The sequence below is a fragment of the Tamandua tetradactyla genome, chromosome 7 (assembly GCF_023851605.1).
Source record: "Tamandua tetradactyla isolate mTamTet1 chromosome 7, mTamTet1.pri, whole genome shotgun sequence".
Classification (NCBI taxonomy): Eukaryota; Metazoa; Chordata; class Mammalia; order Pilosa; family Myrmecophagidae; genus Tamandua; species Tamandua tetradactyla.
This window is the reverse complement of record NC_135333.1, coordinates 124,098,836-124,125,182: the sequence shown is the minus strand read 5'-3', so window position 1 is coordinate 124,125,182 and position 26,347 is coordinate 124,098,836. Positions and strand designations below refer to the sequence as shown.

Here is a 26,347-nt window from a genome sequence, read left to right as displayed (position 1 = left end):
ACATTTGCATCACTCCAGAAAAAGAAATAAAAAGAAAAAAAAAACACATATCATACCCCTTTCCCCTCCCTCTCATTGACTACTAGTATTTCCATCTGCCCAATATAATTTAACCTTTGTTCCCCCTACATTTTTTCCTATACCCTTTACCACCCCCTTTCATTGATCACTAGTATTTCAATCTACTCAATTTATTTTAGCATTTGTTCCCCCCATTATTTATCCATATTTTTTACTCATCTGCCATACCATAGATACAAGGAGCATCAGACACAAGGTTTTCACAATCAGTCCCTTGATGCTGAGTCTCAGCTCATTCCAGGATTTCTTTCCCACATTTCCAGGGAGGTTTACACCCTCTGGGAGTCATGTCCTATGTAGAGGGGGAGGGCAGTGAGTTTGCTTGTCATGTTGGATTGTTGTGCAATCCATTTCTGAATTTTTACAATCAGTCCTGTTGCCCAATATGTACCCTTTCAGCTCCAGTTACCCAATCTCTACCCTATTTCTATCTCCTGATGACCTCTGTTTTTAACTGAATTTCTCCAAGTTCATTCATTAATGTTAATTCTTATCAGTGAAACCATTAGTATTTGTCCTTTTGTTTCTGGCTAATCTCACTCAGCATAATGTCCTCAAAGTCCATCCACATTGTTACATGCTTCATGACTTTATTCTGTCTTGCAGTTGTGTAATATTCCATCTTATGTATTTATCACAGCTTGTTTAGCCACTCATCCATTAATGGACATTTGGGCTGTTTCCATCTCTTGGCAATTGTAAATAATGCTGCTATAAATATAGGTGGGGAAGTGTCTGTTTGTGTCCTTGCCCTCATGTCCTCAGAATGGTATTGCTGGGTCATATGACAGTTCTATACTTAGCTTCCTAAGGAACTGCCAAACTGCCTTCCATAGTGGTTGATCCATTTGACATTCCCACCAACAGTGGCTAAGTGTGCCTCTTTCTCCACATCCTCTCCAGCACTTGTCGTTTTCTGTTTTATTGATAGTGGCCATTCTGGTGGGTGTGAAATAATATCTGATTGTGGTTTTGATTTGCATTTCCCTAATAGTCAGGGAAGTTGAGCATCTTCTTATGTGCCTTTTACCATTTGTATTTCCTCTTCTGAGAAATGTTTGTTCATGTCTTTTGCCCATTTTTAATTGGGTTGTTTGTCTTCTTGTTGTTGAATTGAAGGAGATCTTTATACATTCTGTATGCTAAACCCTTATCTGATATGTGGTTTCCAAATATTATCTCCCATTGTGTAGGCTGCCTTTTTATTTTCTTGGCACAGTTCTTTGATGCACAAAAGTATTTAATTTTGAGGGGTTTCCATTTATCTATTTCTTTATTCAATGCTTGTGCTTTGGGTGTAAGGTCTAGGAAACTGGTTCCTATTAAAAGTTTTATAAGATATTTCCTACATTTTCTTCTAAAAGTTTTATGATCTAAAAAACAAGTTTTATGGTCTAAGCACTATTGTTTAGGTCTTTGATCCATTTGGAGTTAATTTTTGTATTGGTGTCCCGGCCCGCAGGACGATCAACCGAAGCTCGAACTCCTGTGAGGGAAGAATGGCATGGGACAAAGAGATGCAAAGAACAGCAGCAAGACAAATATTCTGATCAAGCTGCAAAAGTTTATTGAGGAGGCTGGGTATATATACTCTAGAAGGAGAGGGGGTGGCTAGTAGGGACGGTGGTGATCTGGGATTGGTGGCTGCTGTTGCTAGGGCAGAGGGCAGATGTATGGTTAGTACTTTTGGTGCGAACTTTAGGCGCGAACTACTATTACTTCCGTGAAGAAGGCTGATTATAGTTTAGGCTGTTCTTTGTTTCAGCCCTGGCGGCCATGTTGCATGTTTCCGGCATCGCTGAGGGTGGATTTTATACATGCTACCTTAATTGTCCCCAACATCTCCTCCCTTTGTTTTTCAAAAAGATGGAGGAAGAATGCTGATCCAGCATTCTTTTGGCATTAACCTTTACTGGGGGAAGTAGAGGCCTCATTCCCCAGGTTGTTTGTGGCTCTGTTTTTCTGGGGAGAGGAATTTTTGCAGAGTGAACCTCCATGCAAGATGAAGCATACTTCTCAAGGAGCTTGAAAATGGCCTTTAATTGTTTTGGCTCTCCTTTGCAGTGCTTTGCCTTGCACCCAGCGGCACCAATCATAGCATAAGCTAGAAGCATACTTTTGAGTTGTATGCTGCTCCCGTAGGAGGGGGGATTCTTACCCGAGAGGGTGGGTAGCAGTCAGATATTCTGGTTTCATACCTTGGTCAGTGAGATGAAGCCAGTGATAATGCACTTGAATGGGCCTGCTTAGGGCGGAATCAATTTGATCCTTAATTAGCTGTATTATCCTTTTTATGGCCCAAGGTGCAAAAGATATTATAAGGAGTAGGGTTATTAAGGGGCCTAAGATAGGGAGGAGGTAAGAGAGGATTCCGTTGAGTCCCCAGGAGGAACCTCCTTGGGCTTCCAGCTCACGTTTGTGGTTTGCAATTCCTTCCCTAAATTTGGTCATTGAATCTTTAATTAAGCCAGAATGATCAGCATAAAAGCAACATTCCTCACCTAATGCTGCACAAAGCCCTCCTTGTTTAAGGAAGAGCGGGTTTAGCCCTCTTCTATTTTGGAGAACTACTTCTGATAGGGACATAAGGGACTTTTCAAGGTGGGTGATGGAAGTTTCAATACAGGTTAAGTCCTCGTCTATTGCAGCTCTTAGGCTGGAGAGGCTTTGTTGTTGGAGGGTGATTGAGGCGATACCAGTGCCTAGACCAGCAACACTAGTAGATGGGTTCTTAGACTTCAGTCGTTTGTTAGCTTAGCCATCGTTGAGTAGGTTATAGCAGAGCTTGCTGGTTTATTAGTAGCTTCAGCTGTGCTGGAGAAAGAAAGAGAGAAAAATGCCTTTTCTCAGGGCAACTTTTTTTTGCCCTGGACAGATTGTTATTGTCTATTTGTTTTGTTAATCGCTCTGGCAACCATTTGGCTGAATCGAATTCCCTAGAATATATATACACTGATCCTCTGCCTCATATCAGGACCGGATCCGGTCCTCGCCAAGTGTTATCCAATGGATCTTTCCAGAGGACCGTGGCGAACTGTGTTCAAATAGATCTAAAATAGGCCTGTGGGAGATTGCAAGGTAAAGAAAATATTAAAATCAACAGGCTTTTTTAGATCTATTTGAACAAGCTGTCCTTTTTGAATGCATTGTTCAATTAATTGTAACTCTCGTTCAGCTGCAGCTGTTAACTGCCTTTTGCTTAATAAATCAGAATCTCCTTGTAAAATATCAAACAAGTTTTGTAATATATAATTAGGAATCCCTGAAGTGGCAGGTAGCAAAAATGAATGCAGAGTGCCAATAGTGACATGTACCCATAGCAAATGACCAAATTTTTTAAATTGAATTCATTGGATTGATTTAAAAGGAATGCAGGAATGTGGATTCTTTATAATTGGTTGTGCATTTTTGCTAATTTTAAATTTATTGCATGCAGTTTTTATGGTATTTCTTCACAATAGTGGCCAAATTTCGGTTTGCTTACATGACCGGGCCCCGTTGGGTCCTCTGGGAACTGGCTAGGGACCAAGAGGAGCTTCCTGGGACCTAGATATCTTTATTAAAGTATACCTCCTTCTGGGGGGATAGCCAGTCCTCCCAGCTAGAGTGTATATTTTAACTATTTCTTACCAAGGTCATGTGATAGCAACATCAGTTACATGTAATGGCAACATCAGTGAACAAAAAAGACTCCACAAGTATATTTTTTCCTTGCATTCAACCCTCAAATCTGATTTGCTTCCAATATAAGCCATGGTTATCTTGGGATAAATTTAGTTTATACATACATAGTTTATATAAACACTGGATCAAGCATTAAAGTATTTTTATATAGATAACAACATGATAAAAGTTAATATGTTATTTTGATAAAACACAGACTCTTTGCTTTTTAATTAATTATTTAGAAAAAAATTTTTCTAAAAAAGCCTGAGTCCAAGAAAACATTGTCATTTTAGACTCATTAAATCTTTCTTGATTTTAACCAGAATTTCCATTTTTATAAACCCTCAGCATTTATTATATTAGTTTAGGCTTTATTCCATATTTTTCTCATTTAGTAACAATTATTCATTTTAAGATAAAACTATTCTGTTTTCCTATTAATAAAAATACATCTTTCATATTTTTTATACTTAAATCATTACTTTGAACAAATATTTTACCACATATGTAATTATCATCAAAATTAAATTTGCTAGAATAATGTTAAATATTTAAAATACTTTAGTTAATGTTTCAAATATGTATTAACTATCAATATATAGTTTTTAACAAGAATTTTTAGTTTTAAAGTTCTTAAAATATATTTCTCTTTTCAAACATGAATAGGAGCTAACGGTAGCGCCATAGTCATTCACTGCTTTTTTTAGTTTTTCTAAATATTTGAGACTGAGTTTTTTATATTTTGCTGCTGGGGTGGAACTGGCCTCTTGTGCTGCTGAGGTGGAACTGGCCTTTCCCTGTTCTTTTCCCTGTTCTTCTTCATTAGGGGGATTAGACTGGTCATCTCCTTCACTATTGCTTTCCAACCTGGAGTGAGTTTGAGATTCAACAGCAGGGGGTTTGGCTTGACTGGTGTGATGGGAAAGGTGTATAAACCACTAGGGTGTGCTGGTGAGTCATTTTTGAAAAATGTTACAACTGCTAGGTCGTGAGTAACTGCGTTAAGTTCTTTGAGGAGGGTCTCTCTCCTTTCATGCAAAAATGCTCTTAAAGAGGCGGCGTGTAGCCTGAGGTTTTTTGTTGCTCCTTTTAAATCTGCCTGCGGTGGTTGGGTTATGGCAGGGCAGAAGAAGGGTTTTGATGTAGGGAGCGCTTTAGATAAGGGGGCGTATGGTGGGGGCCGAAAGGGGGGAAGGAACTCAACCTCCAAAGGGGGAGGGAGTGCGACTTCCGTCTCATCTTTATACTGATTAAGATAAGATGAGATTGCTTGGTTATATGGGGTTTTTGCTCTTTCCATGTCCTTGCCTTCGCTTGGGGATTTTTCTGGGGATTTTTCAGGCATATCAATAATAATTGAGCAGCATTCTGACGCGGGGCGAGAGTGCTCTCTCATAGCTTCTTCCCTTTCTTTACAGAGCTTTTGAATATCTGAGGCTAAAGGATGGACTTTTAGGATTTCATCAATTAGGCTCCAGTAAGTAAAGGCAGTAACTGGGACCCTTTCAGGACCAAAGGTTCAGTAGTAGTCTTTTAGACAATCTCCGACCCTTAGCCAGCATTGGTGATCTATAGTACCTTCTTGCGGAAACCAAGGGCAAGTTTTTAATAGGAAATCAAAAAAGTGGATAAGATCCTTTTTCTTAACTCTAGTTCCTCGTGCATTGATTGACTCTTTTACTTGCTTAATATACAATTGGGGTTTGGAAAGTTCTTGTCCCATGATTAGGGTGGGGGCTTACCGTTTCCGTTGAATCTTCTATTCTTTTCTTTTCCTTTCACCGACACTCCTGCTACAACGGATCCCTCTCGTGGGCGAGTACCCTCATGATGATCCCTGGTGCGATGCATGTGCCTGGCCAGGCCGTTTGAGCGCGGTGTTCTATCCCTCACAAGGCTCGAGCCCCACATTGGGCGCCAGTTGTCCTGGCCCGCGGGACGATCAACCGAAGCTCGAACTCCTGTGAGGGAAGAATGGCATGGGACAAAGAGATGCAAAGAACGGCAGCAAGACAAATATTCTGATCAAGCTGCAAAAGTTTATTGAGGAGGCTGGGTATATATACTCTAGAAGGAGAGGGGGTGGCTAGTAGGGACGGTGGTGATCTGGGATTGGTGGCTGCTGTTGCTAGGGCAGAGGGCAGATGTATGGTTAGTACTTTTGGTGCGAACTTTAGGCGTGAACTACTATTACTTCCGTGAAGAAGGCTGATTATAGTTTAGGCTGTTCTTTGTTTCAGCCCTGGCGGCCATGTTGCATGTTTCCGGCATCGCTGAGGGTGGATTTTATACATGCTACCTTAATTGTCCCCAACATATTGGGTGTGAGGTAAAGATGCTCTTTCATTCTTTTGCATATGGATATCCAGTTCTCCAAACACATTATTGAACAGGCTTCTTTGCCCATGGTGGGTTGGCTTGACCACATTATCAAGATCAATTGTCCATAGATAAGAGTGTCTGTTTCTGAACATTCAATTCAATTCTATTGGTCAGTATATCTATCTTTATAGCAGTACCATGCTATAAAGACCACTGTAGATTTGTGATATGCTTTGAAGTCAGGTAGTTTGAGACATCCCACTTCATTTTTCCTTCTCAAGATATTTTTAGCTATTTGGGGCACCCTCTCTGACATGGTCAGGTTCATGTGTCATCTTGGCCAGGTGATGGTGCCTGGTTGTCTGGTTGGGCAAGCGCTGACCTGTCTATTGCTATGAGGACATTTCATGGACTTAAGTCATGACCAGCTGATTGCATTTATAATCAGCTAAGGGAAGTGTCTTCTGCAATGAGTGATGCTTAATCTAATCACTGGAAGGCTTTTAAGGAGGATTTGGAAGAGACAGTCACTCTTCTTACCTCAGCCAGTGAGCCTCTCCTGTGGAGTTCATCCAGACCCTTTCATTGGAGCCACTAGCTTCACAGCCTTCCCTACAGATTTTAGACTCTTCCATTCCCACAGTTGTCCAGCCAGCCTCTCCTGAGAGTTAGTTGAAGACCTTCATTGGAGTTGCCAACTTGTGGCCTGCCTTACAGGTCTTGGACTCTACATTCCCACTGTTATGTGAGTCACTTTTTTTTTTAATTTTATTTTTTTAAATACCAAAAAACACAAAGCAAATGCAAACATTCCTATTTTGATCATTCTGTTCTACATATATAATCAGTAATTCACAATATCATCACATAGTTGCATATTCATCATCGTAATCATTTCTTGGCACATTTGCATCTATTCAGAAAAAGTAAAACGAAAACAGAAAAAAAATTTATACATAACATAAATTACCCCTTACCCCTCCCTTTCATTGCTCACTAGCATTTCAAACTAAATTTGTTTTAACATTTGTTCCCCCTATTATTTATTTTTATTCCATGTGTTCTACTCGTCTGTTGACAAGGTAGATAAAAGGAGCATCAGACACAAGGTTTTCACAATCACACAGTCACATTGTGAAAGCTATGTCATTATACAATCATCATCAAGAAACATGGCTACTGGAACACAGCTCTATATTTTCAGGCGGTTCCCTCCAGCCTCTCCATTACATCTTGAATAACAAAGTGATATTTACTTAATGCATAAGAAAAACCTCCAGGATAACCTCTTGACTCTGGAATCTCTCAGCCATTGGCATTTTGTCTCATTTCACGCTTACCCCTTTTGTCGAGAAGGTTTTCTGTGAGTCACTTTTTATAAATTTTTTATCTATGGATATCTCCTGCTGATTCTGTTTCTCTAGAGAACCCTAGCTAATACACTCTATTTCCAAATAAATTTGATTATTGGTTTTTCTATTCCTGCAAAGTAAGTTGTTAAGATTTTAACTGGTATCAATAAGGGCTTTTAAGCTTAAAATAACTCGAGTCTGCTTGAATAAAGTGGTCGTAATAGGTTTCTAGCTACTCAAGACTATATTAAGCATTTTCCAGCTAAAGGATTTTACTGAGTTCTTTTTCTGTCTGTCCAGATATCAAATCCCCCTCTTTTATGTGGTATTTTCTTTTTCTTAAGAAATGGCATCTTGTGAGCATTTCTTATAAGGGGAAAGTGGGCAAAGGGCCAATTTACTGTAATTTCTTCCTGCTGAGCAAGGGTAAAGAAGTTCTTATATTAATATGAAAGATGCCTGGACATAAACTCACCAATACAATACAGGCAGCAGCAAGACAAACATATGAGGGGCAAGATGGTGGCTTAGTAAGCTGTGAAATTTAGTTCATCCTCCAGAGCACTAGTAAATAGCCAAGAACAGTACTGAATAACTGGTGGGGCTACATCAGTGACTGGACACACAGTGTATACCAGTCTGGACAAGGTGGTCCAGCTGAGACCCCACACAGAGCTGTAAGTCCCCCAAACTGCAGAAGTCAGTGCCCCTCCCCCATGGGCACAATAGGCTGTTTCCCCAAAGGAAAGTAAGCAGGCTTTACTACCAGTAAGGGCTTAGCTCAAGCAAGTTCCAGTTGTGGAATTAATTAACAAATTTTGACTACAGAAAATAGGCCTCCATCATAGATAAATCTGGAATAAGCATTAAATTGCTAGGAGTTTTTGCCCTGGCAGAGAGGGGGTGGGGCAGATGGAGAAAAAAAAAAACCCAGAAGCTTTTTGAGTCAAACAGCACCAAATACTGGAAAAGGGCTGGACCCCAAGTAAAGGGGACACATAGACCCTGGTGATACATAGAGCCATGTACCAACTTAAGCTCTTTTTTTCTTAATTAAAACAATTTTTTAAATATAACAACAAACAAACACAAAAATTCTTACCATATGATCGTTCCATTCTTGGTATATAATCAATAATTCACAACATCATCACATAGCTGTATATTCATTACCATGACCATTTCTTAGAACATTCCCATCAAAAAGAAATAAAAAGAAAAAAGAAAAAAACTCGTGCATACCATACCCCTTGCCCCTCCCTCTCATTGTCTGCTCATATTTCTATCTACCCAATATATTTTAGCCTTTGTTTCCCCTATTTTGTTCTATACCTCTTACTACTCCCTTTCAATGATCAGTCGCATTTCAATCTACTAAATTTATTTTAACATTTGTTCCCCCTATTATTTATTTATTTTTAACCCGTATGTTTTACTCATATGTCCATACTGTTGATAAAAGGATCATCAGACGCAAGATTTCACAGTCACACAGTCACATTGTGAAAGCTGTGTCATTATACAATCATTGTTAAAAACATGGCTACTGGAACACAGCTGCACATTTTCAGGCACTTCCCTCCAGCCTCTCCAATAAACCTTAACTGAAAAGGTGATATCTATATAATGCATAGAAATAACCTCCAGGATAACGTCTCAAAACTGTTTGAAATCTTTCAGCCATTGACAGTTCATTTTGTCTCATTTCTCTCTTCCCCCTTTTGTTTGAGAAGGTTTTCTCAACCCTTGATGCTGAGTCCCAGCTCATTCTAGGATTTCTGTCCCACATTGCCAGGAAGGTTTACACCCCTGGGAGTCATGTCCACGTAGAGAGGGGGAGGGTGGTGAGTTCGCTTGCTGTGTTGGCTGAGAGAGAGAGGCCACATCTGAGCAACAAAAGAGGTTCTCTTGGGGTGACTCTTAGGCCTAATTTTAAGTAGGCTTAGCCTATCCTTTGCGGGGTTAAGTTTCATATGAGCAAACCCCAAGACTGAGGGCTCAGTCTATTGCTTTGATTGTACCCACTGCTTGTGAGAATACCAGGAGTTCTCCACATGGGGAAGTTGAATTTTCCCCCTTTCTTACCATTCCCCCAAGGGGACTTTAGAAATACTTTTTTATTCACTGTTCAAATCACTCTGGGATTTATCAGGGCATCACTTGGGACAAACCTACAAAATCTCATGCCCTACTCTAGATTCCATGTACTTATGGTGTTCAATTAAACTGTCCACATAAGTTATACTAGCAAATACACTAGTCAAAATATAAATTTTGTACCAAAAAACATTTTTTGCTTTAGTCTCACACATGTTAAAGTTTTAAAATATAAGTTACCATCTATTTTCAACACCCTGCAATATTGACATTCTTTTGTTCTTCCTTATGCAAAATCATTTTAAAATTTCTACATTTAGTCACTATCATTGTACACTCTAGGAATTCCTAGGTTATACCATCTCAGGCTTTATCATTGATCTTTCCTTCTGATTTCATTTGCACCCCAGACCTCCTCCCACTATCATTCTCACATTCAGCTTCATTAAGTGTACTAACATTATTTTATTACAGTTAGGTAGTATTGTGCTATCCATTTCTGAATTTTTACAATCAGTCTTGCTGCACAATCTGCATCCCTTAAGCTCCAAATACCCAATATCTACCCTATTTCTATCTCCCAATGGTCTCTGTTCTTAAATGAAATTCTCCAAGTTCATTCCTAATGTTAGTTCATATCAGTGAGACATACAGTATTTGTCCTTTTGTTTCTGGCTAATCTCACTCAGCATGATGCCCTCAAGGTCCATTCACATTATTACATGCTTCATGACTTTATTCTGTCTTGCAGCTGTGTAATATTCCATCATATCTATATACTACAGCTTGTTTAGTCATTCATCTGTTGATGGACATTTGGGCTGTTTCCATCTCTTGGTAATTGTAAATAATGCTGCTATAAACATTGGTGTGCAAATATCTGTTTGTATCCTTGAGTAGATACCTAGCAATGGTATTGCTGGATCAAATGGCAATTTTATACTTAGCTTCCTGAGTGGCTGTACCATTTGACAAACTGCCTTCCACAGTGGTTGTACGATTTGACATTCTCACCAACAATGGCTAAGTGTGCCTCTTTCTCCACATCCTCCCAGCACTTGTCATTTTCTGTTTTATTGATAGTGGCCATTCTGGTGGGTGTGAGATGATATCTCATTCTGGCTTTGATTTACATTTTCCTAATAGCCAGGGAAGTTGAGCATCTTTTCATGTGCCTTTTGTATAGGGTGTGAGATATGGATCCTCTTTCATTGTTTTGCTGTGGATATCCAGTTCTCTAGGCACCATTTATTGAAGAGACTGTTCTGTCCCAGGTGAGTTGGCTTGACTGCACTTATCAAAGATCAATTGTCCATAGATGAGAAGCTCTATATCTGAACACTCTCTGTTTGATTCCATTGGTCAGTATATCTATCTTTATGCCAGTACCATGCTGTTTTGACCACTGTAGCTTCATAATACACCTTAAAGTCAGGTAGCCTGAGACTTCCAACTTCACTTTTTTTCTCAGTATACTTTTAGCTATTCAGGGCACCCTGTCCTTCCAGATAAATTTGGTTATTGGTTTTTCTATTTCTGAAAAGTAAGTTTTTGGGATTTTAATTGCTATTACATTGAATCTGTAGCTCAATTTAGGTAGAATTGACATCTTAAATATATTTAGTTTTCCAATCCATGAACACGGTATGCCCTTCCATCTATTTAGGTCTTCTGTGATTTCTTTTAACAATTTCTTGTAGTTTTCTTTGTATAGATCTTTTGTCTCTTTAGTTAAATTTATTCTTAAATATTTTATTCTTTTGGTTGCAATTGTAAATGGAATTCTTTCTTGATTTCTCCCTCAGATTGTTCACTAGTAGTGTACAGAAACACTACAGATTTTTGAGTGTTGATCTTGTAACCTGCCACTTTGCTGTACTCATTTATTAGCTCTAGTAATTTTGCTGTGGATTTTTCGGGGTTTTCGACATGTAATATCATATCATCTGCAAACAGTGAGAGTTTTATTTCTTCCTTTTCAATTTTGAAGCCTTGTATTTCTTTTTCTTGTCTAATTGCTCTGGCTAGAACTTCCAACACAATGTTGAATAACAGTGGTGACAGTGAACATCCTTGTGTTTTTCCTGATCTTGGGGGAAAGTTTTCAGTTTTCCCCCATTGAGGATGATGTTAGCTGTGGGTTTTCATATATTCTTTATCATGTTGAGAAACTTCCCCTCTATTCCTATCCTTTGAAGTGTTTTCAACAGGAAAGGATGTTGAGTTTTGTTAATGCCTTTTCTGCATCAATTGAGATGATCATGTGGTTTTTCTGCTTTGATTTGGTGATATGGCATATTACATTAATTGATTTTCTTATGTTGAATCATCCTTGCATACCTGGGATGAATCCTCCTTGGTCAGGGTGTATAATTATTTTAATGAGCTGTTGTATTTGATTTGCAAGAATTTTGTTGAGGATTTTTGCATCTATATTCATTAGAGAGATTGGTCTGTGATTTTCATTTCTTGTAGCATCTTTGACTGGCTTTGGTATGACAGTGATGTTGGCTTCATAGAATGAGTTAGGTAGCCTTCCCTCCTCTTCAGTTTTTTTGAAGAGTTTGAGTGGATCAGTACAACTCTTTCTTTTTTTATTTTTTATTAATTCAAAAAAATTTACAGGAAAGAAACACAAACATTCTTAATATGTGATCATTCCATTCTACAATCAGTAATTAACAATATCATCACATAGTTGCGTATTCATCATCATGATCATTTCTTAGAACATTTGCATCAATTCAGAGAAAGAAATAAAAAGACAACAGAAAAATAAAAGAATGCAGAAAAAAAACCCCATACACACCATACCCCTTACTCCTCCCTTTCATTGATCACTAGCATTTCAAACTAAATTTATTTTAATATTTGTTCCCCCTATTATTTATATTTATTCCATATGTTCTACTCATCTGTTGACAAGGTAGATAAAAGGAGCATAAGACACAAGGTTGTCACAATCACACAGTCACACTGTGAAAGCTGCACCATTATACAATCATTATCAAGAAACATGGCTACTGGAACACAGCTTTACATTTTCAGGCAGTTCCCTCCAGCTTCTCCATTTCCTCTTGGATAACAAGGTGATATCTACTTAATGTGTAAGAATAACCTCCAGGATAACCTCTCGACTCTGTTTGGAATCTCTCGGCCATTGACACTTTGTCTCATTTCACTCTTCCCCCTTTTGGTCGAGAGGATTTTCTCAATCCTTTGATGCTGGGTCTCAACTCATTCTAGGGTTTTTCTCAATCCCTTGACGTTGATTCCCAGCTCATTCTCGGATTTCTGTCCCACGTTGCCAGGAAGGTCCACACTCCTGGGAGTCATGTCCCACGTAGACAGGGGGAGGGTGGTGAGTTTGCTTGTTGTGTTGGCTGGAGAGAGAGGCCACATCTGAGCAAAAAAAGAGGTTCTCTTGGGGGTGACTCTTAGGCCTAATTTTAAGTAGGCTTGACCTATCCTTTGTGGAGTTAAGTTTCACATGAACAAAACCCAAGACTGGGGGCTCAGCGTATAGCTTTGGTTGTCCACACTACTTGTGCGAATATCAAGAATTCAACTTGGGGAGGTTGAATTTCCCCCTGTTCTCACCATTCTCCAATGGAGATTTTGCAAATACTTTTCCGCACACTGAACAAATCACTCTGGGATTCACTGGGGCATCACTCTGGACAAACCAACAAAATCTCATGTCCTACCCAAGTTTCCATATACTTATGTTGTTCAACCAAGCTATCTACATAAGTTATATTAGGAAATGCACTAGTCAAAATATAAATTTTGTACCAAATAAACATTTTTTGCTTTAGTCTCACACATATGTTGACATTTAAAAATATTAATTACCATCTATTTTCAGCACCCTGCAGTAATGACATCCCTTTGTTCTTCCTCATGCAAAAACATTTTTTAAGTTTGTACATTTAGTCACTGTCATTATACACTCTAGGCAATCCTAGATTATACCATCTGAATTTATTGTCTATCTTTCTTTCTGATTTCATTTGTGCCCCCAGTCCTCCTCCCTCTGTCATTCTCACATTCAGCTTCATTCAGTGTTTTAACATAATTGTATTAAAGTTAGGTAGTATTGTGCTGTCCATTTCTGAGTTTTTACATTCAGTCCTGTTGCACAATCTGTATCCTTTCAGCTCCAATTACCCAATATCTTATCCTATTTCTATCTCCTGATGGTCTCTCTTACCAACGAAAGTCTCCAAGTTTATTCACTAATGTCAGTTCATATCAGGGAGACTTACAGTATTTGTCCTTTTGTTTCTGGCTAATCTCACTCAGCATAATGTCCTTAAGGTCCATCCATGTTGTTACATACTTCATAACTTTATTCTGTCTTACAGCTGCATAATATTTCATCATATGTATATACCAAAGTTTGTCTAGCCACCTGTCTATTGATGGACATTTTGGCTGTTTCCATCTTTGGGTAATCATAAATAATGCTGCTATAAACATTGGTGTGCAAAGGTCCATTTGTGTCTTTGCCCTCATGTCCTTTGAGTAGAGATAGCATATAGGTGGGTCCCGTTCCCTAATCCATTCTGCCAGTCCATGTCCCCCGATTGGGAAGCTTAATCCATCAACATCAGTGTTATTACTGCCCAGGCAGTACCCTCCTCTACCATTTTGCCTTTTGGCTTTTATATTTCCTTCTAATTTTCCTTCTTTTTACCTTTGCTCATGGTCTTCCTTTCTATACTCTTCTCCACACCTCTCTCTTCTGCCTTCGTATCTGTCTCTAGTGCTCCCTTTATTATTTCTTGCAGAGCTGGTCTCTTGGTCACAAATTCTCTCAGTGATTTTTTTGTCTGAAAATGTTTTAATTTCTCCCTCATTTTTGAAGAACAGTTTTGCTGGATATAGAATTCTTGTTTGGCAGTTATTCTCTTTTAAAAATTTAAATATATTATCCCACTGTCTTCTCGCCTCCATGGTTTCTGCTGAGAAATCTATGCATAGTCTTATTGGGCTTCCCTTGTATGTGATGGATTGCTTTTCTCTTGCTGCTTTCAAGAGTCTCTCTTTCTCTTTGAGCTCTGTCATTCTGATTAGTAAATGTCTTGGAGTACGTCTATTTGGATGTATTCTCTTTGGGGTACGCTGCACTTCTTGGATCTGTAATTTTAAGTCCTTCATAAGAATTAGGAAATTTTCAGTGATAATTTCCTCCATTAGTTTTTCTCCTCCTTTTCCCTTCTCGTCTCCTTTGGGACACCCACAACATGTATATTCATGTGCTTCATATTGTCCTTCAATTCCCTGAGTCCTTGCTCATATCTTTCCATTTTTTCCCCTATGTTTTCTTTTTCTTGTGGGATTTCAGATGCTCCATCCTCCAGTACACTAATTGTATGTTCTGCATCTCGAAATCTACCATTGTAGGTTTCCATTGTTTTTTTGATCTCTTCTACTGTGCCTTTCATTCCCATAAGTTCTGTGATTTGTTTTTTCAGACTTTCGATTTCTTCTTTTTGTTCATTCCTTGCCTTCTTTATATTCTCCCTCAATTCATTGATTTGGTTTTTGATGAGGTTTTCCATGTCTGTTCATATATTCTGAATTAAATGTTTCAGCTCCTGTATCTCATTTGAATTGTTGGTTTGTTCCTTTGACCGTGTCATATCTTCAATTTTCCTAGTGTGATTTGTTATTTTTTGCTAGTGTATAGGCATTTAATTACCTCAATTAGTTTATTCTGGAGATTGCTTTCACTTCTTTTATCTAGGGTTATTCCTGGATGAATTTGCTGTCTATCTGTTCTTTTACATTCAGTTCAGTTTTTTCTGGACCTCTAGCTTAGGTTTTGTGTAACAGAGGAGAATTTTTCAGCTTTTATTTTCATGTTTCTTGCCCTGCTTGTATGGTGTCTTTTCCCCCTCACCCTGAGGAGGGTCTACATATGTATTATAGACCCCAGCTGTATTTTCCCAGACCAAACTGACCTCCCATGAGGAGAAAAGAGTCACCTGCATCAGTTTTCCCTGAGGATGATACCCAGCAGATTGACAGACTTTCCTGTGAAGTCTTTGGGCTCTGTTTTCTTATCCTGCCCAGTATGTTGTGCTTGTCTGCCTGCAGGTCCCACCAGCATAAGATGATGTGGTACCTTTAACTTTTGCTGGGGGCATGGTGGAGACAGAGGAGAGGTTGTAGGCTGGTTTAAATGGCTTCAAATTACCAAGCCCTGGTGTCTGAATTCCTTGAGAGAGGGATTCCACCCGAGTTGGGCTTCACTCCTCCCCTGGGGAAGGCACAGATTCCAGAGAAGCCCTCAAAACGAGTTTGTTTCTGCCTATGCCTGGGGCAATTGCAGCCTGAGGAGCCCTGCCACTGTATCCAAAGGCAGTCAAGCCTTTGTAGAAACACAGCCACAAAAAACTCTGTTTCCTTCTTTCTTTTTCCTTTTTCCCTCAGCCCTGCCCCCTTGGTGCCAGGGCAAAAATAAGTGACCTCAGCTTTGACCAGGTTCACCTGAGTTGGGGGCCTATTTTTAGTAGTCAGAATTTGTTAATTAATTCCACAATTGGCATTTGGCTGGGCTCAGCCCCTGTTGCTGGTAAAGTCTCTTTCCTTTCCCCTCTGGGAAGCAGCCATGGGGGAGGGGTGCCAGCCATCACTGCTTGGGGAACTCACAGTTCTGGGGTGGCTCGCAGCCAGTCCAACTGATCCAGACTGGGGTACACTGTGTGTCCAATCACTGATGTGGCCCCAGGAGCTGTTCTGTATTGTTTCTGGTTATTTACTAGTTGTTTTAGAGAATGAGCTAAAATGTGCACATTGCTAAGCCGCCATCTTGGCCCAAAAGTCTCCAAATTCTTTCTTGAATGTTTGGTAGAATTCACATGTGAAGTCATCTGGTCCTGGGCTTTTTGTTTTGGGGCACTTCTTAATTACTGATTCCATTTCTTTATTTGTGATTGGCTTGTTGAGGTCGTTTATTCCTTCCCGAGTCACTGTTGGTTGTTCATGCCTTTCTAGATAGTTGTCCATTTCATCTACATTGTCTAGTTTATTTGCATAAAATTGTTCATAGTATCCTTTCATTATCTCCTTTATTTCTGCGGGGTCAGTGGTTGTATCTCCTCTTCCATTTCTGATTTGATTTATTTGTATCCTCTCTCTTCTTCTTTTTGTCAATCTTGCTAAGGGCCCATCAATCTTGTTGATTTTCTCATAGAACCAACTTCTGGTCTTATTGATTTTCTCTATTGTTTTCAATTTCATTTATTTCTGCTCTAATCTTTGTTATTTCTTTCCTTTTGCTTGCTTTGGGATTCGTTTGCTGTTCTTTCTCCAGTTCTTCCAAGTGGACAGTTAATTCCTGCATTTTTGCCTTTTCTTCTTTTCTGATAAAGGCATTTAGGGCAATAAATTTCCCTCTTAGCACTGCCTTTGCTGAGTCCCATAAGTTTTGATATGTTGTGTCTTCATTTTCATTTGCCTCTAGGTATTTACTAATTTCTCTTGCAATTTCTTCTTTGACCCACTTGTTGTTTAAGAGTGTGGTGTTGAGCCTCCATGTATTTATGAATTTTCTGGCACTCCGCCTATTATTGATTTCCAACTTCATTCCTTTATGATCCGAGAAAGTGTTGTGTATGATTTCAATCTTTTTAAATTTGTTAAGACTTGCTTTGTGACCCAGCATATGGTCTATCTTTGAGAATGATCCATGAGCACTTGAAAAAAAGGTGTATCCTGCTGTTGTGGGATGTAATGTCCTATAAATGTCTGTTAAGTCAAGCTCATTTATAGTAATATTCAGGTTCTCTATTTCTTTATTGATCCTCTGTCTAGATGTTCTGTCCATTGATGAGAGTGGTGAATTGAAGTCTCCAACTATTATGGTATATGTGTCTATTTCCCTTTTCAGTGTTTGCAGTGTATTCCTCATGTATTTTGGGGCATTCTGGTTTGGTGCGTAAATATTTACGATTGTTATGTCTTCTTGCTTAATTGTTCCTTTTAATAGTATATAGTGTCCTTCTTTGTCTCTTTTAACTGTTTTACATTTGAAGTCTAATTTGTTGGATATTAGTATAGCCACTCCTGCTCTTTTCTGGTTGTTATTTGCATGAAATATCTTTTCCCAACCTTTCACTTTCAACCTATATTTATCTTTGGGTCTAAGATGTGTTTCCTGTAGACAGCATATAGAAGGATCCTGTTTTTTAATCCATTCTGCCAGTCTATGTCTTTTGATTGGGGAATTCAGTCCATTAACATTTAGAGTTATTACTGTTTGGATAATATTTTCCTCTACCATTTTGCCTTTTGTATTATATATATCATATCTGACTTTCCTTCTTTCTACACTTTTCTCCATGCCTCTCTCTTCTGTCTTTTTGTATCTGACTCTAGTGTTTCCTTTAGTATTTCTTGCAGAGCTGGTCTCTTGGTCACAAATTCTCTCAGTGACTTTTTGTCTGAGAATGTTTTAATTTCTCCCTCATTTTTGAAGGACAATTTTGCTGGATATAGGAGTCTTGGCTGGCAGTTTTTCTCTTTTAGTAACTTAAATATATCATCCCACTGTCTTCTAGCTTCCATGGTTTCTGCTGAGAAATCTACACATAGTCTTATTGGGTTTCCCTTGTATGTGACAGATTGTTTTTCTCTTGCTGCTTTCAAGATCCTCTCTTTCTCTTTGACCTCTGACATTCTAACTAGTAAGTGTCTTGGAGAACGCCTATTTGTGTCTAATCTCTTTGGGGTGCGCTGCACTTCTTGGATCTGTAATTTTAGGTCTTTCATAAGAGTTGGGAAATTTTCAGTGATAATTTCTTCCATTAGTTTTTCTCCTCCTTTTCCCTTCTCTTCTCCTTCTGGGACACCCACTACACGTATATTTGTACGGTTCACATTGTCCTTGAGTTCTCTGATACCTTGTTCAAATTTTTCCATTCTTTTCCGGATAGTTTCTGTTTCTTTTTGGAATTCAGATGTTTCATCCTCCAAATCACTAATTCTATCTTCTGTCTCTTTAAATCTGTCATTGTAGGTATCCATTGTTTTTTCCATCTTTTCTACTTTATCTTTCACTTCCATAAGTTCTGTGATTTGTTTTTTCAGTTTTTCTATTTCTTCTTTATGTTCAGCCCATGTCTTCTTCATGTCCTCCCTCAATTTATCGATTTCGTTTTTGAAGAGGTTTTCCATTTCTGTTCGTATATTCAGCATTAGTTGTTTCAGCTCCTGTATCTCATTTGAACTATTGGTTTCTTCGTTTGACTGGGCCATATGTTCAATTTTCTGAGCGTGATCTGTTATCTTCTGCTGGCGTCTGGGCATTTAGTCAGATTTCCCTGGGTGTTCGACCCCACAGGTTGAAAGATTTTTCTGTGCAATCTCTGGGTTCTGTTTTTCTTATCCTGCCCAGTAGGTGGCGCTCGTGGCACACGTTTGTCTACGGGTTCTACCAGTGAAAGTTGCTGTGGGTCCTTTAACTCTGGAAAATTCTCGCCGTAGGGGAGGTTCGGCAGCCGAAGCATCTTGGAAGAATGCCAGCCGGCCTGGGGTTCCGAATGCGGGGAGGGTCGCCGGCCGCCGCAGCACGGGAGAGCGTCCGGCCGAATTAGCTAGTCGGCCCAGGGCGCCAAGCGTGGTGGGAGGGCGCCAGCTGTCGCAGCCCGGGAGAGTGCACTGTTCCCAGCCGGACGGGGGAGTCATGTGTTTGGAAGGGATCCCCCGGTCACTGTTCTCCGCAGTCTGGGGATTTCCGACCCAACTATCTCAGTTGGTCCGGGGGGCCTCGCGTGGTGGGGGCACCAGCTGCCGCGGCCTAAGGGGACTGCCTGTCCAGTTCTACCAGCTGGCCTGGGAAGGTGAAAGGGAGGGACTCCGGTCGCTTGCCGTCCCACCCAGGAAAGCCCGTGCCTCTTGGTGATCTCACCGGAGCTGGTTCTCCCAGATAGTCAGCCGTTCCAGGATGGGGTATGCAGTCCCTTTGATCTCCCTCGTGGCTCCGGGAGCTGGTCTGTATTATCTCCACTCCCCCAGTAGCTGTTCTGGAGGAGGAAAGGTGACAGTGGCAAGGCTGTCAAGGCTGGTGGCGGAGGAGCCAGTGAAGGCGGGGGAAGAGGGCACTGTGGTGGTTGGAGAGCGGCCGGAGCAGGAGGGGGAAGAGGGGGGAGAAGGAGGGTGGGCGGGTCGGCTGCTGCGGGGCGTGGGCACCACGCGGCGGGCTGGCGGAGAAAGAGGGGGGAGAAGGAGGGCGGGCGGGTCGGCTGCTGCGGGGCGTGGGCGCCGCGCGGTGGGCCGGCGGAGAAAGAGCGATATGGTTCACTTTTAAAACTTCAAATTCTGTGTGAGACTAAAGGGATACATGTTTATTGAGTGCAAAATTTACATTTTGGGTAGCACATTACCTACTTCAACTTGTATGGTCAGTTTAGTTGGACACCATAAGGACATGGAATCTTGAATAGGGTGTGAGATTTTGTTGGTTTGTCCAGGTTAGTGTGATGCCCTAATAGATTCCAGAGTAATTTGGGCAGTGAATAAAGAAGTATTTGCAAAGCTCCCTTGGGGGATGGAGAGAAAGGAGGAAATATTCAGTTTCCTCATTTGGAGTATTTCTGATATTCTCGCGAACAGTGGAGACACCAAATCAAGAGGCAGAGCCCTCAATCTTAGAGTTTGCCCTTATGAAACTTATTTCTACAATGGATAGGCTAAGCCTACTAAAATTAGGCCTAAGAGTTATTCTAGACCTAGAATAACTTCTTTTGTTGTGCAGGTGTGGCCTCTCTCTCCAAGCCAACTTGGCAGGTGAACTCACTGCCCTCCCTCCTATATAGGACATGACTCCCAGGGGTGTAAATCTTCTTGGCAATGTGGGACAGAAATCCCAGAATGAGCTGGGGCCTGGCATCAAGGGACTGAAAAAGCCTTGATCAAATGGGGGAAGAGGGAAATTAGACAAAATAAAGTTTCAGTGGCTGAGAGATTTCAAACAGAGTCTAGAGGTTATCTGGAGGTTATTCTTATGCATTATATAGATATTCCTTTTTAGTTTATGGTATATTGGAGTGGCTGGAGGGAAGTACCCGAAACAGTTGAGCTGTGTTCCAGTAGTCTTGATGCTTGAAGACAATTGTATAAGATATAACATTTACAATGTGACTATGTAAATGTGAAAATTTTGTGTCTGATGCTCTTTTTATCCAGGGTATGGACTAAAAAATATGGATATAAAATAAATAAATAATAGGGGGACAAAGGGTAAAATAAATTGGTAGATGGAAATACTAGTGGTCAGTGAGAAGGAGGGGTAAGTTGTATGCGATGTATGAGCTTTTCTTTTTTCTTTTTATTTCTTTTTCTAGAATGATGCAAATGTTCTAAAAATGTTCATGGTGATGAATACCACAACGTGATGATATCGTGAGCCACTGAGTGCATGATATCATTGGACTGTATATGTGTGGATGTTTCTCAATAAAAATATTTTTAAAAAATTAAAAAAAAGACAAACATATGGCAGGCAAAATTAATGCTATGCTAGTGCTACTCTCCACTTCGTAAGTAAATTCATTAACCACTTAGAAAATGAGTTTAGCTTATTATAATCTTTAACACATTCAATATCATTTTGCATATGATTTAGAATTGAAGAGATATTGTCATATTTATCTGGTATATATGTGCAGCCCTTAATACTAATTAATGCACACTTTTTTTCCTGAGCTGCATTGGGTATTAAGCTTACAATACCATGCATGATGACCCCCATAGGAGCAGGCCTTAGTGCTAATTGTGTCTTTTTAGGTTCCAACCACATCACTTTGGCAATTATAGCTCCAGGAGGTATGTTCTTTGAACAGTTATTATAGCACAGCATTGTTGGTCCTCTGAAAAACAGGATGGTGGGCTCCAGGATTCCATCAGACTGTGTATTACAGTGCCCATCTATGCAACAGAGCTAGTTCCGAAGTAGTGCCCCCTGTGTCTTCTCCAGCAGGCAGAGCTAAAGGTGTTGAGGTGAAATGAGGTGTTTTCAGTAACAGCATGCTCCCATGTACCTCTGAAGCATGTGATGTGGTTGATACCTTTATAGTTTGGGGACCACAGAAATGGGTCTAGCCAATAAGTCAGATGGGAAGACACCATGCACAGTACTAGAATCCTGGTTTAAACATGAAAGCATATCATTTAAAACAGTAGTTCAATTTTTTCCTTACATTTTTACTAGGGTTATGTCAGTTAATGGGTGGAACGTAATTTATATACTTGCCTTGCTTCTTTTTAAAAGTCTCATTTTTGAAGGTGAAGCCCTGACTTGTAGTTGACTGCAAGCAATTTCAGAGCAGCATTAGAATAAAACAATGTAACTGAAAAGGGAGTTTGAGTGTTTCTGTGACATGTAACATATTTTAAAATAATTAAAACTATAACTGGCAAAATTATATTTTTGTCTAATAGTTTCCAGATCAGTAACTAACAGAAGGTTAGAAAATCACTTTTAATTGTATAGAGTTGTCTAAGCATTTCTTATGCAGCTTATAAAATATTAAATGAATTATTTTTAGCACTTCATTTTTTACAAGGTGAAAGAACAAATCCTTTGTATTTGTTTAGAATAAAAGATATCCTTTAAAAGGGTTTGACCTTGAGAAAGCAAAATGTTAAAAGTTATCAGGTTTGAAAGAATATATATATATTATATTTTATATATATTTTAATATATAAAAAATGTATATATTTTTTAGAATCCGCTTGCTGCTCCTCTGCCTCAACACTCATATTTTAGGGCTCCTCAGCCTCCCTGCTCACCTTTGATTTCCTTTACATGCATGACTTTTCTTCCTTTGCCCATTTGAAGCCAGGCTACAGGTGCGAGCAGAACTAGCACCAGCCTCAGGAGTGGTGCCAGAAGCACAGCCTCTGCTCCTCAAGCCCCGTCGGTGCCATCATGTCTGCTGCAAATCCTGAGACTCCAAACTCAACCATCTCCAGAGCTACAACCAGCCAAGGCTATGTTTTACCAGAAGGCAAAATCATGCCAAACACCATTTTTGTTGGTGGAATTGATGTTGGGATGGATGAATCCGAAATTAGAAGTTTCTTTGCTGGATATGGTTCAGTAAAAGAAGTGAAGATAATCACGGATCAAACTGGTGTTTCCAAAGGCTATGGATTTGTTTCATTTTATAATGATGTGGATGTGCAGAAGATAGTAGAATCACAGATAAATTTCCAAGGTAAAAAGCTGAAACTAGGTCCTGCAATCAGGAAACAAAATTTATGTGCTTATCATGTGCAGCCACGTCCTTTGGTTTTTAATTCTCCTCCTCCACCACAGTTTCAGAGTGTTTAGAGTAATCCAAATACTGAAACTTATATGCAGCCTCCAACCATGATGAATCCTATAACTCAATATGTTCAGGCATATCCTCCTTACCCAAGTTCACCAGTGCAAGTCATCACTGGGTATCAGCTGCCTGTATATAATTACCAGATGCCACCACAGTGGCCTGCTGGGGAGCAAAGGAGCTATGTTATACCTCTGGCCTATACAGGTGTTAACTACCGCTATAATGAAGTTGATCCAGGGACTGAAGTTTTACCAACTGAATGCTCAGTTCATGAAGTTACTCCAGCCTCTGGAAATGGCCCACAAAAGAAATCTGTGGATCGAAGCATACAGACAGTGGTCTCTTGTCTATTTAATCCTGGGAACAGACTGAGAAACTCTCTGGTTACCCAAGATGATTACTTTAAGGATAAAAGAGTGCATCACTTTAGAAGAAGTCAGGCAGTACTTAAATCTGTTTGATCCTCTCCTCACTTTCTAGTCTCAAAGGCAGTTGCTGGTTTTGAATAGTAAGAAGAGACTGAAAGTTTTCCACTATTGTAGAAATGCAATTCTGAATTTTGATAAATCACACTCAGACTTTCTGATAAAATAAAAAATATATATATATTTAACTAAAATTAAGATAAAGACAGCTCTTTTAAATGTGAGAAGACTTGATTTTCTTAAACAACCATGGACATAAAGTCAACATACAGTACAAGAAGTTATTCTGATAAAATACAGACTTTCTGCCTTTTACACTGATTATTCAGAAAATCTTTTATAACCTCTTACTAAAAAACAGACTTGTAGCAACTAGCACGGCTCAGTTGCTAGTTGCTACAAGTTGCTCGGTTGGGACTGAAGGGAGGGGATGGGGAATTAAGAAAGAAAGACAAGAGACAAAGATATAAAGCTGGGACCAGGTGGGACTCTGAGCTCTGATGGAGACTCAAAGACCCCAAGAGGTTCAGCCCTGTTTATTTTATAAGGCTGCAAGGTAAAGAAAGCAACAAAAACTGTAACTAAAGAAAGAGGAAGGAGGAAGCAGGGGCTGAACGGTCTGCTTCCCTGTGACCAGATGAGTCAAAAAGTTACAGGTTTCCCAAGACCTTCTTCTGGCCAGACTCAAGCAGCTTTGCAACACTTCAGTTTTTTCAGGACATCAGGTGCCTTTTCCCACAGAGACAGCTTTGCTATATCTCTGCAGTGAGCATGTGACCTCTGTCTCATCTGCGCCCCACAGAGACTAATAATTCAAGAAAACTTTGTCACTTCAACAGAGAGAAAACTAAGTTGTAGTTTGTATCAATATGTTTTTTGATGCTAGCTTAAAAAAAATTATAGATAGACCCATCAAATCTTTCCTAACTTTGACTACAATTTCCTTTTCCGTTAACTTTCGGTTACTTACCATATTTATTCAGATTTTATTTTACATTGTCTCCTTTTTAAAAAATCCTGTAACAACCAATTATTTAGGACAAAATTATTTTCTTTTTCCTTTTAATAAAAATATACCCTTTATACTTTATATATTAAAATTACCAAAATAATTTTGGAAACTGTCTTCAAGCAAACATCCTACAACATACAATTACCATCTAAATCAAACTTGTCGGAACAGCTAAATACTTATAACACTTTAGTCAATGCATTTTGAAACAGTAATATAAAATCTTTTGACAAGGATAAATACAATATAGGTATTACATTGTTCCCCCCCTCAAGAAAACAGGGATTTAATTTTGCATGAATTTTGAAATGAAAGTATTTTGTCTTCATAGTTTTGTTAAATCCTTTAGAGGCATACTGGCTTTATGCTTCACTATAGGGTACTGAACAAGGGTGAAGCCAAGAACAAGCTTCACAGTCTTGTATAACAGTTATTAAATCAGGGTATTTGGGAGGAATTCCTAATGTTTTTTTCTTTTGCCACCTTATGGCTGCTCCTCTATGTCCACCCTGTTTCATGTATCATAAGGCAGGTATGCGATATATTAGGATATGGGCTAAGGCACTTGCTTCTTGGTTACTAGGAGGAAAAATTTTTCCAATTTAATTAATTATCCTGCAAAATATTCCTTAATAACCATAGTTTTATTTACTGGGCAAACAGGGTTGCTAAAAGAATTTTGTGCCAGTGTGACAATTTGTGCTTTTGCCAATTTTTAAATTGTATCAGTTATTTCTTGATGTCCGACCAGGAATTCCAGGCTTTTGGATTCCAATCCTTTTTTCTTTTTTTTTAGCTAAGATAGCTCCAGCCTTTTGCCAGGTCTTTATTTCCAACCCCCTAATTAAAAAAAACAATAAGCCAGCACTTCTATATCATTATTTCTCTTATCTAATTGCTCTGGAAGGCCTGCCACTAAAGCAGAGGTAGAAGTCCATATATTTCCATCAGTGATTTTTCCTGTAACTTGGCAGATTTCTCTGTCTTTCTTAAGATAGTCTGCTATAGCTAGTCATACCACATATAATGACCAGCTGACTGCAACAGCAGAAGTTTAGTTTACTAAACTTCATCATCTTTTTTCTTGTAATACTTTTTTTTTGCATGGACAGGCACTGCAAATCAAGCCCAGGTCTCCGGCATGGCAGGTGAGAACTCTGCCAGCTGAGCCACCATGGCCGGCCCTTGTAATACATTTTTAGTTGGATAATTCCCTGAAGGTCAGACATCCCATTTTCTGGGCACACCCCCCTTTATTTATTTTATATTGTGGCCACAGAGTTGCAATAATGTATTAATGATTTCCTTCCTTTTTTTAAAATGATACTTTTCAAATTATAGACCAATCATTAGGAATATTTTCCAAGGGACAAGTGGATGGCACACTTTGAGAGCTTCCCATGGCTGGGCAATACCCACAGAAACCACGGAGACAGAACAGCAGAGTAGGAACTTCTTAAATGCAGTTGGTTCCCCACAGGACTGTACACTGCACAAACTGTAAAATTGAAAGAAACACCGCAAATGCAGGGTCACGGTTAGTGGCAACCCCTTGATTAACACAAATACCCTTTTACACAATAGGCTAATTGAAACAAAAGGAAGAAAAGTAAGCATGACCGACAAAAGACAACACACTTACTCAGCCCAAGGAAAGTCTTGGTTGCAAAGTCACCTTCACCCAGATGTGCCTGGTGTCCATCTGCGGCAGGCTCCTTCACCCAGACCCTCCAGGAAAAACTCCTGGGCAGCTGCTAGGCATGGAGCTGGTGTTTCAGGTGAGCACCACGGCTGAGGAGGCATGGATCAGGGCTGCACTTAAAGCAGTGCGGGTGCTGCTGCGGTTGCCAGATTGTTACTGTCAAAATACATGGTCTTTAATGGTTAGGCCCACCTGATCCTGTATCAAACAGAGAAATGAGTCTCTTCATCTCGGTGAGAAGGTGAGTTTATTACAGGTGCACATGTAAAGAACTGGAGGAAAAACATTGCAAGACCAGTTCTGAGTGGAAAGGATGGCTTGGGCTTTTATAACCCTGGACAAAGAAA

General features: G+C 39.6%; 1 long non-coding RNA gene and 1 pseudogene across 1 annotated transcript; one reads left to right on the top strand and one right to left on the bottom strand.

The window, feature by feature from the left end:
* Positions 1-1,638: 1,638 nt before the first annotated feature.
* LOC143642564 (uncharacterized) lies at positions 1,639-26,347 on the bottom strand. Its single transcript, XR_013155742.1, has 3 exons — positions 25,941-26,347; positions 5,490-5,708; positions 1,639-2,895 (listed from the first exon to the last, which is right to left on the bottom strand). It is a non-coding gene; the product is annotated as an uncharacterized LOC143642564 (long non-coding RNA).
* Positions 22,354-23,621, top strand: LOC143690125 (deleted in azoospermia-like pseudogene; annotated as a pseudogene).